Genomic DNA, 7,925 nt, shown 5'->3' with positions numbered 1-7,925 from the left:
AGCAGTCAACTACAGACAAGTGTTGGAATTACAATTCATCTGCAAGTTCAATTCTCATGCTAAAGGCCTCAGTCAGGATGAGGAATGGCTGGGACATCACCAACTTATCATTCAATGAAAGTGCAAACAGCTCTTTGTGTAGATTCTTGTGTTAGTACCCTCCCTATCTATTGACTTTGATCCTTATCAGCTTCGTTTTAACTATCCAGCCTTCAGGTGCTTACTGATGGCCCGTTCTGCCTTCCTGTTTTTCCCTTTGATATTTTCATAACTGCCTCTATTTCCTTCTCCCCTATTTATTTTAGGTCTGCACATCCTAAACTCAAAACTCCGGTCATCTGAAGCACTGGGCTGTGCCCACAAAAGCTCGTGATCCCATCTACATGTTTTGTTAGTCTTGAAAATGCTACCAGACCAGTTTTTGGTTTTTTAAGTTTATAAAATATGCCCACATCTTGAATACTGTGTGCAGATCTGGTCACCCTCATCTACAAAAGATCTTTTGGGTCTGGAAAAGGTACAGAAAGGGCAACAGAAATGATGAGGGGGCAAGGAACAGCTTCCATGGGAGGAGAGATTAACAAGACTGGGACTTTTCAGCTTGGAAAAGAAATGACTGAAGGGTGGGGGGATATGCTAGAGGTCTAGAAAATCATGAACAATGTGGGAAAATAGAATCAGGAAATGTTATTCATTCCTTCACTAATGTAACACAAGAAGATGGCCAAATTACATGTATAGGCAGTAGATTTAAAACAAACAAAGCAGACGACAGGGGATGGATCATGACAAATGCCACTTCTGTTTATTCCATCTGGAGCACCTGGCATGGGCCACTGTCAGAAGACAGGTCACTGGGCTAGAAGGACCTTTGGTCTGACCCAGTCTGGCCATTCTGATGTTCTTATATAGAGCTGAAGTGTATCTGCTCCCTGCTGTACCCACTAGCCCCCACTCGCCTCCCAGAGCTAAGCGAGAGCCCAGGAGTCCAGACAGGAGGGTCTCTCTCTCTGGAGATAGTAATAGAGTTAGAATAGACATTCATATTTTAAGGCTACCCAGTGTCCCTTAGGTGACTTGTTACAAGATGTCAGAATAGACTAGTGTTACAGTGGAGTGAGACTAATACTTATTTAATTTTCTTTCTTTTATATAGGAATTGGATACAGTGCTCCTGCTAATTGCTAAGTTATCTGCCAAAGAAAAGCAGAGCTTTCCAGTGTCTTAGTAGTCCTGGCATAGAGATGATGTAGGGCTGAAGGGGGGAGAGGGGAGAAAGGGGGACAGTAGGAATTGCTTCCCCCTCTCATTTGGGGTATATCTAGACTACACCCCTCTGTCGACAGAGAGATGTAGATTAGGCACATCGAAATTGGTAATGAAGCAGGGATTTAAATATCCGGTGCCTCATTAGCATAAACATGGCCACCACTTTTTCTTGAAACGGAGTTTTTTCGAAAAAAATGGCAGACTGGACACGTCTCTGTCGAAAATAAAGCCTTTTTTGACAGATCCTGTAAACCTTATTTTTTGAGGAATACAAGATCTGTTGAAAAAGGCTTTATTTTTGACCGATCCTTGTCTAGACTGCCAGGTTTTTTTCGAAAAACTGTTTCAAAAAAAAATGGCAGCCATGTTTATGCTAATGAGGCATGGGATATTTAAATCCCTGCTTCATTAGCAATTTCGATGTGCTTGATTTGCATCCCTCTGACGACAGTCTAGACATAGCCTTGGTGCTTGGCTTTTGGTGAGCATGCTCAGTAACACTGCTGACACCGCTGTCTTCGGTCTGTCTCCCATGCGCTCATTCGCTCTCCCTCCACTTCACGGCATGCTTGGGTCACTCTCCTCTACCAAAATCTGAAATGGCCCCTGGCCTCCCCAAGTGGTAACCCATCACTGGTCATTGGAGATATTTGCTACTAGCAGTTGCATCTCATCTACAATCCATAGTAGGCAAGCTCATCTTCCCATCCTCTTCATAAATGTGTGAAGCTCAGTCTTGAAGCCAGTTTGGGTTTTTTTGCCCTCAGATGCTGTTTCAGAGCTTCACTCCTCTGCTGGTTAGAACCCTTCATCTCATTTCAAGATCAATTAGTTGATGGACAGTTTATAGCCATTTGTTCTTGTTTGCACATGGCCTCTTGACTTCACTCCCTGGTATCTCCTCTCTGATGTATTTCTAGAGGGAAATCACATCTCCCCTCAGCCAAGTAGGTTTCCTGCTAAGTCCTACTCTGCACCTCTTCCCATTTGAATTCATCTTCCTTAAACAAGGGAGACCCGATCTGCACTCAGTATTCCAGATGAGGTCTACCAGTGCCTTGTGTACTGGTACTAGCACTTCCATGTATCTACTAGAGATACCTTGCCTGGTGCTTCCTAGGTCTGCATTAGCTTTTTTTCATTGCTGCATCACATTGGTGGCTCATAGTCATCCTTTGATCAACCAATATGCCCAGGTCTCCCTCCTCCTCTGTTGTTTCTAACTATGAAGTCCCCATCTTATTGCACAATTGTTGAGTTTGGTCCCTATGCACATGACCTTGCACTGTTAACTGTCTTTGTGACTGTGACAGTCCCATTGTTTTGTTCCTGCTGCAGGACTGATATAGGACTGACACATTTTAAACAGAATAGGAGCAAAATCTTTTAATGAATCTCTAAACTCAGGGGTTGTACCATTTGACTGGAGAATTGCTAATATAGTTCCAATTTTTAAGAAAGGGAAAAAAAGTGATCTGGGGAACTACAGGCCTGTTAGTTTGACATCTGTAGAATGCAAGGTCTTGGAAAAAATGTTGAAGGAGAAAGTAGTTAGAGACATTGAGGTTAATGGCAATTGGGACAAATTACAACATGTTTTTACAAAAGGTAGATCGTGCCAAACCAACCTGATGTCCTTTGAGAAAGTAACAGATTTTTTAGATAAAGGAAATGCAGTGGATCTAATCTATCTCGATTTCAGTGATGCATTTGATACAGTACCACACGGGGAATTATTGGTTAAATTGGAAAAGATGGGGATCAATATGAAAATGGAGAGGTGGATAAGGAACCGGTTAAAGGGGAGACTACAGCGAGTCATACTGAAAGGTGAACTGTCAGGCTGGAGAGAGGTTACTAGTGGAGTTCCTCAGGGATCAGTTCTGGGACCATTATTATTTAATCTTTTTATTACTGACCTCAGCACTAAAAGTGGGAGTGTGCTAATAAAGTTTGCGGATGACACAAAGTTGGGAGGTATTGCCAATTCAGAAAAAGATCGGGATATCATACAGGAAGATCTGGATGATCTTGTAAATTGGAGTAATAGTCATAGGATGAAATTTAATGGTGAGAAGTGTAAGGTTATGCATTTAGGGATTAATAACAAGAATTTTAGTTATAAGCTGGGGACACATCAGTTGGAAGTAACGGAAGAGGAGAAGGACCTCGGAGTCCTGGTTGAGCACAGGATGACTATGAGCCGCCATTGTGACATGGCCGTGAAAAAGGCTAATACGATCTTGGGATGTATTAGGCGAGGTATTTCCAGTAGGGATAAGGAGGTGTTAGTGCCGTTATACAAGGCATTGGGGAGACCCCATTTGGAATACTGTGTGCAGTTCTGGTCTCCCATGTTTAAGAAGGATGAATTCAAACTGGAACAGGTACAAAGAAGGGCCACTAGGATGATCCGAGGAATGGAAAACCTGTCTTATGAAAGGAGACTCAAGGAGCTTGGCTTGTTTACCTTAACCAAAAGAAGGCTGAGGGGGGACATGATTGCACTCTTTAAATATATTAGAGGGATAAATTCCAGGGAGGGAGAGGAATTATTTAAGCTTAATATCAAAGTGGACACAAGAACAAATGGATATAAGCTGGCTAGTAGGATATAAGCTGGCCAGTAGGAAGTTTAGACTTGAGATTAGACGAAGGTTTCTAACCATTAGAGGAGTGAGGTTCTGGAACGGCCTTCCAAGGGAAGTAGTGGGGGCAAAAAATCTATCTGGTTTCAAGATTAAACTGAGGGGGGACATGATTGCACTCTTTAAATATATTAGAGGGATAAATACCAGGGAGGGAGAGGAATTATTTAAGCTCAATACCAATGTGGACACACGAACAAATGGATATAAGCTGGCTAGTAGGAGGTTTAGACTCGAAATTTGGCGAAGGTTTCTAACCATTAGAGGAGTGAGGTTCTGGAACGGCCTTCCAAGGGCAGTAGTGGGGGCAAAAGATCTATCTGGCTTCAAGACAAAGCTAGATGGGTTTCTGAAGGGGATGGTTTGATGAAGTAACATGATCTTGGCAATTAATTGACCTTTCACTATCAGTGGTAAATAGGCCAATGGTGGGAAGATAGGAGTTGCTATAGAGAACTTTTTTCTGGGTGTCTGGCTGGTGAGTCTTGCCCACATGCTCAGGGTTCAGCTGATCGCCATATTTGGGGTTGGGAAGGAATTTTCCTCAAGGGTAGATTGGTTGAGGCCCTGGTGGTTTTTCACCTTCCTCTGTAGCATGGGGCACGGGTCACTAGCGGGAGGATTCTCTGCATCTTGGGGTCTTTGAACCATTATTTCAACGACTTCAATATCTGAGATATAGGTGAGAAGATTATTTTAGGAGAGGGTGGGTGAGATTCTGTGGCCTGCACTGTGCAGGGGGTCAGACTAGATGATCAAAATGGTCCCTTCTGACCTTAAAGTCTATGAGTCTATGAGTCTATGAGGAGAACAAAAAATAGGAATACTGCTCTCTCCATTGTGAATGTTTGGAAAGACAGGTATGTGTTCTGGATTCAGGGATATTTTCAGTCATTCCTAGGAGTTGTCCAAGTGTTTATGAATAACAAAACGGTTGTCCCTGAAAATCTTAGAGAACCTGTTCATTCTCTTTTATTGACAAAACTACTTGCTAATCCTTTTGTTTGGATTCTTTACTTCTCACTCATCTCTGAATTTTTTTTCCTGGAAAATCGACTCAGTCTCTAGGTCAGCATTCTGGGACATTCCAGCCTTCAAGATAATTGTTTTGAATATTTAGTTTCATAGATTCTTTATTAACCTGATTTATGGCTTCCGTGTTTGTGTAAAGCAGGGGCAGAGTGATGCAGTTTGTCAAATTTGTCAGCGTAAAAGGGGAACCTCCTACTAGTTACTGACGGAAATCAAGCTCTGCTCTTGCGGGTTTATAGGGATAAATGTTTCTGGTTCACTATAATCTTTGCCAAAGGTAACAAGCAAGCACTTCACTCTGGTCATTTAATCTGAGACTCTCTTTGGGAGCTGCGTCTTCTCAGTGGTGCCAGCCAGAGATGGACCAAACGTCACACAAAACTCTCTTTGACTTTTCCCACAAGGGCAATGTCATTTCCCTTGGCTGGATTTTCTATCTAGCCATCCATCAGTCTCGGATGGCCACACTATGGTCATATCTCTACCTCCCCGAAGGAAGTTACAGTAGAAGTAGGAAGTGAGCTTCCCAAGGGAACTGAACCAAGGTTGCTGGTTTGGAGGCTCTGGGTCTAACCACTGGGCCTTTCTTTTCTTTTAATCCATTATTTTTTGTACGGCATGAACATCGAGCCCCAGCCAGCCTCACAAGAAAGGGTCTTCCATGTCTCATGATTCTGGCTACAGTGCTCGTGCCAGTTGCAAGCCTGCCAGCACCCAGCCAGCAGACCCTGCACCTGGCACGGCATGAGCCAGCCACCCGCTGCCACCCAACCCTCCGCCTCTTCCCAGGACCACGCTGGCGGCTCCCAGGAGCCTGCCCGGGGCCGCAAGAGGCGGGCGCTCTCCTGGTCTAGTGCGGAGATCATGGACCTCATCCAGGTTTGGGGGGAGGCCTCCAACGTCCACGACCTGCGCACTAGGCACAGGAATGCAGCCGTCTAGGGCAGGATAGCTGCCAGCCTGGCCACCAAAGACCACATGCAAACCCAGGAGCAGGTTTGTATGAAAATCAAATTGATCCAGTGAGACCCCCAACCCTGAGCCCTGAGCTTAGAACATAAGAACATAAGAATGGCCGTACTGGGTCAGACCAAAGGTCCATCTAGCCCAGTAGCCTGTCTGCTGACAGCGGCCAACACCAGGTACCCTGGAGGGGATGAACCGAAGACAATGACTAAGCGATTTGTCTCGTGCCATCCATCTCCAGCCTTCCACAAACAGAGGCCAGGGACACCATTCCTACCCCCTGGCTAATAGCACTCCATGGACCCAACCTCCATGACTTTATCTAACTTCTCTTTAAACTCTGTTCTAGTTCTAGCCTTCACAGCCTCCTGCAGCAAGGAGTTCCACAGGTTGACTATGTGCTGTGTGAAGAAGAACTTTTGCTTATTAGTTTTAAACCTGCTGTCCATTCATTTCATTTGGTGTCTTCTAGTCCTTATATTATGGGAATTAATGAAGAACTTTTCTTTATTCACCTCTCCAAACCACTCATGATTTTATAGACCTCTATCATATTCCCCCTCAGTCTCCTCTTTTCTAAGCTGAGAAGTCCCAGTCTCTTTAGCCTCTCTTCATATGGGACCTGTTCCAAACCCCTAATCATTTTAGTTGCCCTTTTCCGAACCCTTTCCAAGGCCAAAATATCTTTTCTGGGGTGAGGAGACCACATCTGTACACAGTACTAAAGATATGCCGTACCATAGTTTTATACTTCCCCTCCTCCTTCTACCCCTGGCTTCCCCCTTCCAGCTCCCTCCTCCCAGGTTTCCTCCTCCCCTCTCCCACCCTCTCTCTTCCCCTCTCCCACCTCCTTTTCCCAGTCTCTCCAGGGGTTAATCTCCCCCACCCCAGTTTTGTTAAATAAAGAGATTTTCTAGTTTTGAACACATGTGTCCTTTATTTTTTACATCAGGAAGGGGGGCTAGGGAGGGGTAAGTGGAAGGTGAGGGAGGAATGGGGCACGAGCAGCCGATGGGGAGGAGTGGGGTGGCTCTCCAGGCTCCTCAGGGTGGAAGCTCTCCTGCAGGGCCTCCTGGATCCTGACAGCCCTCCAATTAACCCCCCCCCCCCCCCCCCCCCGGTTGGCAGCCTGCAGCAAGTGCAGCCGGGCTGATGGCCGAGTGCTGTGATGTGCCGAGTGTGGGCACTCAGGGCAATCCAAGACAGGACTGCTTAGCTGTCCCTCATCGAGTTAGACAAGCAAGCGGGAACCCTGAGAACTGTCTGTCCAGGGTGGGGGTCGGGTACCTTTAAGCACAGCCCTCGGCTAGCCTGAGACAGCAGCTCCATACTCTAAGTCCTAACCTGATGCCCTGCTGGCACTGGTTCTGGGCAGCCTTAACTTCGGTTCAGGGTCCACTCAATGTGAACATGCTAGTTCGAATTAGCAAAATGCTAAACATTTGAATTAGCTTAGTTTGAATTAAGTAATTCAAATTAAGTTAGTTCGAATTAGTGCTGTAGTGTAGACAGACCCTTAGAGATGCTAACTGCAGTGCAGTGAACAGAGCGAAGGACCTGAACACACTGTTAGACTCGTGTCCTGTGAGCATCTAAGCAGCTTTCCTCATCTCTGGTGCACCAGACTTAGGGGACACCTACACCGGAGTTGGAATGTAACTTCCAGCTCAAGGAGACATACGCCTGCTAGCCTGGATCAAGTTAGCATGCTAAAATCGCAAGGTCAGCCACATTGCACATGGTGGGCTGGCCTGGCCACCCAGCGTCCAGAGTGCATCTAAGTTCCACCCTTCTTACAGCCTTAGCCTTTTGATCCCCATTTAGCTCATCTGCAACGCTCGCCCTGCTGGTTCGTTTGTGCCACAGCTGCTCCTCAGCTCATCTCAGACTTTCTTCTTGGCTGCAGTCCGTGGTTCAGCCCCCGGCTCCCAGTGCCATGTACCCTATGACGGGGGGTGGGGGTGGGGGCTTTGAGAAGGAAAGAGCACGTTGCGGTCTGATGGTGATAAA

Source organism: Pelodiscus sinensis, chromosome 23, assembly GCF_049634645.1.
Source record: "Pelodiscus sinensis isolate JC-2024 chromosome 23, ASM4963464v1, whole genome shotgun sequence".
Taxonomy (NCBI): Eukaryota; Metazoa; Chordata; order Testudines; family Trionychidae; genus Pelodiscus; species Pelodiscus sinensis.
This window is presented reverse-complemented; position numbering follows the sequence as displayed.